General features: G+C 42.1%; 1 long non-coding RNA gene across 1 annotated transcript; it reads left to right on the top strand.

The window, feature by feature from the left end:
* The first annotated feature begins 2,751 nt into the window (after window positions 1-2,751).
* LOC122465562 lies at window positions 2,752-11,224 on the top strand. Its single transcript, XR_006290492.1, has 3 exons — window positions 2,752-2,809; window positions 10,152-10,292; window positions 11,132-11,224. It is a non-coding gene; the product is annotated as an uncharacterized LOC122465562 (long non-coding RNA).
* The last annotated feature ends 403 nt before the right edge of the window (window positions 11,225-11,627 follow it).

Genomic DNA, 11,627 nt, shown 5'->3' with positions numbered 1-11,627 from the left:
ACCCATTCAGCAGGCGTCCTGGAAAATACGTCTTTAATCCGGGTCTTTTCTTCTCCTCATCTAAAGACAGCCTGAGGAAAACTTCCAGTTGGTTGTCAGTTTTGGGGCTTACAGTAAAAATGTTCTGAGTGAGAAGGTTTTGTAGAAGACAGATGGCTCTTATTACAGATCTTTGCATTACAAACAGAGCGTAGCCAGTCACATGACAGGAGGTCTTGCTCTCTCTTACTCCTTGCAGGCAGGTGTTCTGTATGGTAGGCCGTCAGCCACTCTCCACATTCATAAACATGGAAAAGTTAGACAGAACGTGCATTTCCCCTTTGGGGTACTTGTGATTTAAAATCTAACCCAGTACTTCCCTGTGCCTCAGTCAGGAGCATGCAATAATAGCTGGTCGCTGGGGAGCTAAAGATAAAATGAAATAAAGAACAGTTTAAAAAAAAAAAAAAGCCACGTTCATCCATCCTGTGTTTGATCAATTCTCAGAAGTAACTTAACATGGAAGGTTTCAGAGTAGCAGCCGTGTTAGCTCACTTCATCGGATGCATGCAGTGGAAAATACAGTGGGGAGATTTTATATACGCAAAGAACATGAAACAATGGGTGTTACCATACACACTGTAATGAGAGTGCTCGGGTAAGGTGAGCTATTACCAGCAGGAGAAGAAGAAGAGGGGTGGGGGGAGGAGGAATCTTTTAACAGAGCCAGAAGTCACCTACTACAGGACAGGCCCAACAGAGAAAATAACACAATGTCACTAGCCGTCGCCTTCAGCCCCCAACTAAAACCTCTCCAGTGCATCATCAAGGATCTATAACCTATCCTGAAGGATGACCCATCACTCTCACAGGGCTTGGGAGATAGGCCAGTCCTTGCTTACAGACAGCCCCCCAATCTGAAGCAAATACTCACCAGCAACCACACAACAGACACTAACCCAGGAACCTATCCTTACAACAAAGCCCGTTGCCAATTGTGCCCACATATCCATTCAGGGGACACCATCATAGGGCCTAATCACATCAGCCACACCATCAGAGGCTCGTTCACCTGCACATCTACCAATGTGATATATGCCATCATGTGCCAGCAATGCCCCTCTGCCATGTACATTGGCCAAACTGGACAGTCTCTACATAAAAGAATAAATGGACACAAATCAGATGTCAAGAATTATTCAAAAACCAGTCGGAGAACACTTCAATCTCTCTGGTCACTTGATTACAGACCTAAAAGTGGCAATTTTTCAACAAAAAAACTTCAAAAACAGACTCCAACAAGAGACTGCTGAATTGGAATTAATTTGCAAAATGGACACCATTAACTTAGGCTTGAATAAAGACTGGGAGTGGATGTGTCATTACACAGAGTAAAACTATTTCCCCATTTTTGTTCTCTCTCCCCCCTTCCCCTCCTCCCCCACTGTTCCTCAGACGTTCTTGTCAACTGCTGGAAATGGCCCACCTTGATTATCATGACAAAAGGTTTTTTTTTTCTCTCCTGCTGGTAATAGCTCACCTTACCTGACCACTCTCGTTACAGTGTGTATGGTAACACCCATTGTTTCATGTTCTCTGTGTAGATAAAATCTCCCTACTGTATTTTCCACTGCATGCATCCGATGAAGTGAGCTGTAGCTCATGAAAGCTTATACTCAAATAAATTGGTTAGTCTCTAAGGTGCCACAAGTCCTCCTTTTCTTTTAACATGGAAGAACAGTTGTTACCTATACTTCAGCCTATCCATTGAACAGAGTGACATTTTAATCGTGCTGTATCACTGAGTTACTGTATTTTATCCCAATTTCACAAAAAGGGTTTTACCGGGAAGTTAAAGTGGAGCACCATTCAGCACATATCACTTTTATGCAGCTGCATTACTTATTAAACAATTAATCATCCCTTAGAGTTCATTTTTTTCCCACTTTTTTCCTTTTTTTTTTTGTACTCGATATTCAATTAAAATTAGAGATAAATTTCAGGGTTGCTGCCAATGCTCTGGGGTTTGGCTAATGACTGAAACTTTGCGGTATGAAATGTCATTGACTTCAGAATCAATACGTCACTTAGATGATGTTGCTTTCTAGATCTTAATCTAGTCAGGCGGCAAGTCTCTCTCTTTGCTGATAGTGATTAAAATAGCTTTGGCTTCCCGGGGAAACTAAATCTGACCACCACCTGTGGCTCATGCACCGATCTGCAGCAGTTAAACTCTCTCTATCATTAAGGGACAGGGTTGGGAGAATAACGGGAAAGGTTAAATTAGGATTTAAACCGATTTGCCTTCCACAGCAAGGACAAAGAATGCACAGTGATTTATGAAGCAAATACAGAATAGACTGGAGACAGCTGGCTTCCTTTCTGAGTTACTGTGTGATACACTGTAAGTTACTGCAAGTTGTCACAGTTAGATTCCACACTGGAATTCAAGACAATGAAATCATGTAAAGCATCTCGGTTTAATCACCAACATTTCTGTTTTTCCTCCTGGACCCCTGAAACATTCTGGGATTTTACTTGGAATTTGAAATGGGCTTAGCCAAATCTGAACACTGTGATACAGCATGGCCAGAAAGCAGCAGGAGAGTGATATAGGAGAGATAGTTAAGTCCCAGGATGAGGAGAAGCCTTATTCCCTGTAGAGGGAAGAAAGGTTTCTATAGATTAATTAAAAGCACCTGAAGCCAATTAGAGCACCTGAAGCTAGTCACCTGAAAAACCCCCCCTGCTTCAATCAGCCAGGGAAAGGAGTTGGAGCAGAGTGCAGTTTGGAGAAGTGCCGTGGCTGGCTAGAAGACCAAGACCCTAGGTAAAGAGACACCCGACTTGTGCAGAGAGAGATGGCAGGAAGCCGCACAAGCTGAAGAGCAGGAGAGGGAAGTAGCTCAGGGGAAGGAAGCACTAGTTCAAGTGGTTTACCACTATCCCTAGGGCCCCTGGGCTGGGACTCGGAGTAGAGGGCAGGCCCGGGTCCCTCCCTCAACACTACCCTTCTCTGGGTTACTAGTGGGATAGTAAATACCCTAGTTCAGGGGCAGGAAACTGTGCCCTGAACCCTCCCTCCCGCCCCCCAAGAAGAGGAAGCGCGGGACCCATCATAATCGTACCAGCAATTTGCCACAACACCCACAAACTTTGGGAAAGTTCAAGTCCAGATTTAAGCTTTACCGCTTGGGCTTATCTCTAATTGGGAAAGTTTCTACACATCAGAGGGGATCCAGTTTTCCCCTTCCTCCCAAAACTGCAGGCAACCTGCAGTACAATACACGTCTATCAAATTTTCTGGTTAGTCTTCTCCTGGATGTAATATACCCTCTAGGTTTCTGGGCTAATGTGGTTTGCAAGTCCACTTACTTGCCAGATCTCCCATTTATTAGGCTGGCTTCTTACAAAGTTGGTCAAACCTCCTGTGTTTTTAAAATATTGTTATTATGTGGCACTCCAGTAGACTGGTCTGGCTCTGTAATGCTAGCAAGCTGCAGGGAATTGTAAGATAGATTGCCTAGCCATACTCTTTCTAGACCCAAGCAGAACACGAATGTTAGTTGTGGTATCCTGCAGTATTTTTTCCTCAACACTGGCTTTGTTTTTTAATCAACTCTCAATCCTGATTGCTTCTGCTGAATTAATGCTCTAGGCACTGTCTGCTCCTTTGTGTGAGCTACACACAATGTCAGGATGTTTCACCTCCTGACCACCAGTTCCTGCCTGTTCTGTATCCTCATCTTGTGCTCCCTTGTTTATGTATGGCTTTCTTCCTGGCTCTCCAAGTGTCAGCTTCACACTATCTTCCTTCTAATACAGCTCAGCAGTAACCCAGGTAGCTGCCTTTGTAATGGCTGAAGCTGCAATAAATGTTTCATGCCCCAATGGGGTCCTCACGGCTGTACGCTATTTACAGTCCATTATAATGAAATAACTAAAAATAGGACAGGGAGTAATCTCTAAACAGTGCTGTCTTTTCTCCTTTTCTGCTTTGATTTGGAAGATTGATCAGATTGAGGCTAATATTCTTGTAAGTTGTAGTCCATGCGGCTGTGATATCAGACATAATACATGCACCAACCATTGTTAAAACTGGACAAACATGCCTGGAGAAAACCAGGACTGGGCTGAATGTCTGCTCAAAATTCAAACCCATTAAATTCTTTGGGGATTCAAAAAAGTTTGGTAAAACTTAAGATTTGTTGTTTTTAAATGTCACGGCTCTGTACTTCCTCATTTTGACCAGAAGAGGAAGTGGAAGTACCATCATAAGAGATGCCATTCCTGAAATACTTTCAAGATGGTTTACATTGGAAGGTACTTGTGAGTCTCACTGGGGAGCTTGTTTCTATGGGATTCAAGACCAAACAGACTCAGGGCTTGTCTTTACTTGCAGACCTGAAGCTGAGCTGCTGTAGCACTTAGCGAAGATGCTACCTATGCCAAGGGGAGAGCTTCTCCCGGTGGCGCAGGTACTTCACCTCCCCAAGAGGCGGTAGCTGTGTTAATAGGAGAAGCCCTCCCATCGACACAACACTGTCTACACTGGGAGTTAGGTCAGTATAACTGCATAGCTCAGGGGTGTGGATTTTCCACACGCCGGAGTGATATAGTTATTCTGACATAAATTTGTAGTGTAGACCGGGCCTCAGTGAAGCTTTAGAGATAAATGTCTCAAATCTAGGTAACTTATCTCTTATCTGTTCCTCCAAATCTTTAATGACCTCCTACTTCATGGTCTAAATAATACATAGGTTCAATGTATAGGGCCTTATTTTTAAAGGGTCCTCTGTCAACCCAGTAAGTTTGCACCTGCAATTTTGTGTCCAGCAAAATCAGTTGTGAGTGGCAAAATGTGGATTAGATTAATTACAAGAGTGCTGCACATGTGATTTGTGGGCCCAGGCTGAGATTGTCAAAGAAGACCAAAGAGACAAGGTGGGTGAGGTAATATCTCTTATTGGACCAACTTCTGTTGGTAAGAGAGACAAGCGTACACAGAGCTCTTCTTCAGATCTCTCTAATATCCTGGGACCAACACGGCTACAGCACCGTTGCCTAAAAAAAGACTAAAGGAGCCAGGTGCTTTGGTGATTTGGAGAATCTATCTGTATGATTTATGAATTCTGGTTGACGTTCTGAAGTTGTTCTTATGAAAATTGTTATTGTATCATGGAATGCTTCCATGTCTATATGTATCCACCATTGCTGACAAACCTGTAATCATGGCTCTTCCAGACAAGATACAATGGAAAGTAGTTACCCTTAATGACTGTACTCTGACTAGTCAACAGGTGCATAAGGAGGTTGGCTGGCATTTGGAAGGAACCAGGTACTGATGGTGGGATATATAAATTGTGAGAAGCAGAGAACCACCCAAGAAGCTTTGGACAGGAGGAGAAGAGAGGTATATGCTTTTGTAGGCACTGAGAGGGTGTTTTAGCTGTGGGTTCACCCAAGGTCAAAGCAATTGATGCAGACAAAGAGAGACTCCATGACTGAGAAGACAAGCCATGCGTTGCAACAGAAGAATCCTGGATGATCCCAGAGAACTCTGACAGCAGCCTGGAGAACACTCTGGAGTGGTGAGGAAATGAAGGAAAGGAAATGTGTGCAGTGTTTTTTTTTTAATATAGATCTATGAATTTCTCATGCGATTAAAGAATAATGGTGGTAGGATACTGTGCAAAGTGTCTGTGCTTTGTATGTGTTCTAGCAATGATTTGCCCTTGAAGAATTAACATGTGGCCACGGAACACCCACACAAGTGAAGCTCTAGGAGAGGATGCATTTAAGCTATGGAGGAGTCTGAAGGGCCAGCACTAGTCCCAGGGTCTGAGCAGTTGGACTGTGAGGTCTCAGCTCCCAGGAGGAGTGCTAGACAAAGGATCTAACCCTGTGAGTCTGCATAGGAATCCCAAACAAGAAGCAGTACCTGGACTTGGTTCAGACACAAGGGGCTTAAAGCACCTGCGGCCCAGTGAGGTGGAGCCCTTTACAGCAGGTTGAGTGGCCAAGAGGAGCACTCAACAAGATCTGTGACAAGTGCCCAACTCTCGTTGACTTGGATGCCTGACTCCCTTAGGGTCTTTTGAAAATCCCAGCCCTGATAAGGTTTAATGTCTGTCATTTCCAGATCTATTTAGAAAATGATCCTCTCCCATGGAAAACTTCAACAATAAAACATTTTGTTTTCATGAATCTTTTCACCAGAAAATTTTGAGTTGTCTTCGAAGAAATGAAAATATTTTTGGTACCAAAAACTCAAATTTCAGCCAAAAACAATTAAAAATAATTTTGGTGGGGGTGTTCAGTGTTCTGCAAGTAAACTCTTTACATGAATATTTTAGGCTATTCTACAACCATAGTTTCTATCACAAAAGTTTTGATGGAAAATTTTCAACAAGCCCTAGCTATTTGCCCCACCAATGAGCATGCAAAGCTGCAGGCACAAAATTGGAGACCATTTAAAAATAAAAAAGCCCCGTAATATGTCATAGTGGATGACACAGTGGGATGGAAGATTAGGAGATAGGCATTTCAAAAGAAGTGGCTCGCATACAACAATGGAAACCTATTTCAAGTCAAACACTTTTACTGCAGTTGAAATGAATAGCTACTTACTCAGGGAAAAGAATAGTGCATTATTTATTCTCCAACATGGTGCCACTGCCTATGCAATGAAAACCTCCAATCAAAATTGACAGGGGGAGCAGGACCTGTGGGATAGGCTCAACCAGAAGAGCATCAGATTCATTACAAAGGCAGACAGTAAGATACCACCTTCCCAGTGAGAAAAGCTGCTGAGAATCCCCTGCCTTTATTAATGGGGCCCATGAGTGAATCTGCAGCGGTGATGTATCATACTCATTTAGGGAAATGATATGCTGGGAAAATGCATTATTTTAAAAAGCAAGAGAGTGGATTAAAACAAGTCTGTGCCATAAGGAAGCTCAAATCTCTCATGATATATGCTGATTTTCGGGTGTTCCCCATTTGCACGGCTGTTTAAGCAAGCACTTTAAATGGAAATGCACTTGACATTTCTGCGACTGGCTGTAATCAAACAGCATTAGAATTCAGCTGATCTCATACAAGATGATTAAACAAATTTCTTGTTCATTCCTAATTCTTTTTAATGGGATTATGGAAGAAGAAGACATGTTCATGAAAATGATCCCCAGATGGAAAATGGTGTCTGAAAATGAGCTTGGAAGGGAATATATATATATATATATATATCTGTACATTTACAAATTGGAGTGTGTCTCTTTGAACAGCACCAAGCACGCTGTCAGCACTCAATTAATTACCGTAACAAGGTGTGGCTAAATCCCAGCGCTTTACACTGAAAAAGTGCCTGCCTGTCATAGGTGTATGCTCTCTCCTGCAGTTTTTACATGGTGCACAGCAACTGGATTCTTGTGCATGCATATATATATATAATGCAACTAGCTGTAATCTCTCTCTCTCTCTCTATGCAAGAATCCAGTTGCTGTGCAACATGCAAAAACTGCAGGAGAGAACATGCACCTATGACAGGCAGGCACTTTTCAGTGTAAAGCGCTGGGATTTAGCCACATGCTGTTACGGTAATTAATTGAGTGCTGACAGTGTGCTTGGTGCTGTTCAAAGAGACACACTCCAATTTTTAAAAGAGCTTCACCCCAGCTTTTCATAGGTGCTAAGGCCAGACGGGACCATTATGATTACCTACTCTGCGCTCCTGCATATCCCCTGGAACTTCCCCCAAAATAATTCCTAGAGCATACCTTTGTAGAAAAACATCCAGTCTTGAATTTTCATTTTAGTAGATACAATTTTTCACCCACAATTAATTGTACATGCAATCACAGTACACAGCATAAAGACCACAATACATCAGATTGCACAAAACTATCTGTCTTCAGGTTTTATACTCCTGCACATCCTCATGATATCTGAGAACCTTCCACAAGAACTCCACAAGCAATAGTAAAATCCCTAGTAAGCTTGAGGGAGTTTCTGCAGTGTCTTCTTGAATGGGTAAAAATCTTTGCTTGGGTAGAGGGGTGATCTTGTTTGTCTGGCTTTTTCGTTTGTCAGTTTTTTTGCTATGCTGGAGAGGCTTTGTTAAAGAGGAAAGTTTTGAAGTGCTTTCTAAAGACAGTCAGACTCTGGGTTCACCTAATCTCTTATGGGAATTCTTTCCACAGCCAGATCCCTTTAGCTGACTACACTCTGTCCACAGCTCTCAAGAACTATACGCTGGGCTTTGTGATCTGCTTTGGCCCGGAGAAGTGCAAACACCTTGGCAGCTCATAGATTGAAATTCAGTCTTCAGTGTAGCTGGGGCTTGGTCCATTAATTGCTTTAAAGATTAGGACCAAGGCCTTACATTGGCAATTGATGAGGATGGAGAGCCACTGAAGGGATTGGCGCATAGGCTAGATGTGCTAACAACAGTCTAAGCCAGGCAGAAAGCATCGGCTGCATTTTATAACACTTATCACCCTGGTACATGAGCACTGGATGAAACGAAGAGGCACAAAAGACAGAATAAAAGCTGTTTTCTTCTCTGGGTCCACAAGGGCTTCAATTTTTTATTTAAGAGCATTATTTCAGGGGAAGGTTTTATTGAAAAGGTGAGTGTTGCACCTTCATTAGACTTGGCCTCCTCCTGATCCCTGCTGATGCAGAGCTTCCCAGTTGGGTCTACTGCCAAAACTGCTTTGTCCCCAGAGCCTGATAGTGAGAACCTGGTTTGTTCAGCTGTATTGTCCCTATGGAACATAGCTGGCTTGGGAAGTGTCAAGGTTCCTTCCCCACTCTGAACTCTAGGGTACAGATGTGGGGACCTGCATGAAAACCTCCTAAGCTTACTTTTACCAGCTTAGGTTAAAACTTCCCCAAGGTACAAACTATTTTACTCTTTGCCCCTGGACTTCCACTGCCACCACCAAACTTTATCTGGGTTCCTGAAAAAATGTAGTTTGGACACATCTTCCCCCCCAAAATCCTCCCAACACTTGCACCTCACTTCCTGGGGAAGGTTTGGTAAAAATCCTCACCAATTTGCATAGGTGACCACAGACCCAAACCCTTGGATCTTAGAACAATGAAAAAGCATTCAGTTTTCTTACAAGAAGACTTTTAATAGAAGTAAAAAGGAATCACCTCTGTAAAATCAGGATGGTAGATACCTTACAGGGTAATTAGATTCAAAACATAGAGAATCCCTCTAGGCAAAACCTTAAGTTACAAAAAAGACACACAGACAAGAATATTCATTCTATTCAGCACAGCTATTTTCTCAGCCATTTAAAGAAATCATAATCTAACACATACCTAGCTAGATTACTTACTAAGTTCTAAGATTCCATTCCTGTTCTGTCCCCGGCAAAAGCATCACACAGACAGACACAGACCCTTTGTTTTTCTCCCTCCTCCCAGCTTTTGAAAGTATCTTGTCTCCTCATTGGTCATTTTGGTCAGGTGCCAGCGAGGTTACCTTTAGCTTCTTAACCCTTTACAGGTGAGAGGATTTTTCCTCTGGCCAGGAGGGATTTTAAAGGGGTTTACCCTTTCGTTTATATTTATGACAGGAAGTAACAGTGGTCTCTAAGGTAACTAGGTCCCAACCTATTAAACACCTTGTTGAACACCAACATTTTGAAATCTTCTGTGAGGCAAATGAGGAGCCAGTTCAGTTTGTGAAGCCTAGGTGTGATACAGCCACCACTGTTGAAGTAGCTTTATTGACGTGAATAATGCAAGTCAAGGAATTCAGAGATAAGTCTGAAATCACGCTCCTCCCCAGATATTTCATCAAATCCTCTCTGTTCAAAGACCACCTCCAATAACTGGGCTGGATGATTCCAGGGAAGCCTGGAATTCCAACCCTAATTGTGAATTTCCTGGGTTCCAACAGTTGCCTCTGTTTCGTAATAACATAAGGTGTTTTTTCTGTGTTTAATTTCCTCATTTCTGTTTTTTAAAGATAAAGGAGTATTTTATGGGAAACAATAAAATGTGTGTTATTCACCTCAGCCACCAGAACAGCTCCAGAAATGTTAGTCTGTTCTCTCAGGGCAGATCTGTTATAGCAATTATAACATGCATTCCAGGAACTCTATACATTGAGCAAACGTTCACTAATTCTCTCTCTCCCTCCCTCTCTCCCATAGGAACTGGTTTCTTGCAGGCAGATCCTCACATCGGCACAAAGTCCCATGGAAGTCAGTGGAGCTTGGTTCAATCACAAGGGTCAGATCCGATTGCAGGAGTGGGGCCATACATATCTGATGGCATAATGACTCCCTTGTGAGGTAGGTACTTAATATCTTCTGATTACCCATCTATAAAATGGACAAACTTGAGGTGCAGAGAGTTCAAGTGACTAGCCTCAGCTCACACAGTGAGTCATCAGCAGAGCCAGGAACAGAACTTGTGATCTCGACTTCCATATTCCTGCTGTATCTACTAAACAACACTGCCACGCTTTGTGTATATACTTGCAGTACTGCACACAGTATGCTTTCTATTTAGCAAAGCTAGTTTGATGTATTCAGCTAGCCTGATGATGAGGGAGAAGACATGTTGATGAAAATGGTGTCTTAAAATGAAGTTGGATGGGAATGTCTGTGTGTGTGTGTGTATACACACACAAGAATCCAGTTGCTGTGCTACATGTAAAAACTACAGGAGCCATCACGCTCAGTGGGTCATATTCTATCCTCACATCCTGGCAACCTGAAGCTGAACAGATGCTTACTAGTGCTCAATGGAGGTCAATTAAGGTAGAAGGTGGCCCTGGGTGATTATTGATAAACATGCTATGTTCCCGAAGGGCTAGAGTGAGTTCATCAGGTAATTATATGGTTGGGCAATTTTTCAAATTCTTCCATTGGAGCTGGTCTGGGATGTGGTTAGACAATATGGTCTGTGTGATATCAAAAATAATATTGATAGAAAAAAGGTGCAGAATATGTTACAAATCTTGAGTAGTTTGATCTGTGGATGCGTGGGGAAGGAGAGGTTAAAGGGAGCTGTTAAGGTAAGTGATCAGGATTATGTATGAATGACTTGCCCAATTTACATTTTAAATCCCATCTACTTGGATTATTTGTATCTATACATTGATCAAGTTTCATTTCTTTTGTTGCAGGTGCCATGTATGTAAAAATCCCCATTTACGATTCTTTCTTTCTTTCTTTCTTTCTTTCTTTCTTTCTTTCTTTCTTTCTTTCTTTCTTTCTTTCTTTCTTTCTTTCTTTCTTTCTTTCTTTCTTTCTTTCTTTCTTTCTTTCTTTCTTTCTTTCTTTCTTTCTTTCTTTCTTTCTTTCTTTCTTTCTTTCTTTCTTTCTTTCTTTCTTTCTTTCTTTCTTTCTTTCTTTCTTTCTTTCTTTCTTTCTTTCTTTCTTTCTTTCTTTCTTTCTTTCTTTCTTTCTTTCTTTCTTTCTTTCTTTCTTTCTTTCAAAATCAGCTTAAGCCACATTTTCCAAATTGTGCAATTTAAAAACCAAAGAACCAACACCCCCGCCCTCCTATCCAGGCTTTCTAATGAAAGTGCTGACCTGACCTTTCTTGTTGGCATAAGCAGCTCTTCTATAACACTGACGAGAACTAAGAAGGTTAGCCTTTCTTTCCTCTGTGTCTTACAT

Source organism: Chelonia mydas, chromosome 4 (genome assembly GCF_015237465.2).
Source record: "Chelonia mydas isolate rCheMyd1 chromosome 4, rCheMyd1.pri.v2, whole genome shotgun sequence".
NCBI classification, from domain to species: Eukaryota; Metazoa; Chordata; order Testudines; family Cheloniidae; genus Chelonia; species Chelonia mydas.
Note: the sequence above shows the minus strand (reverse complement) of the source record. Positions and strands in the feature narration are given on the sequence as shown.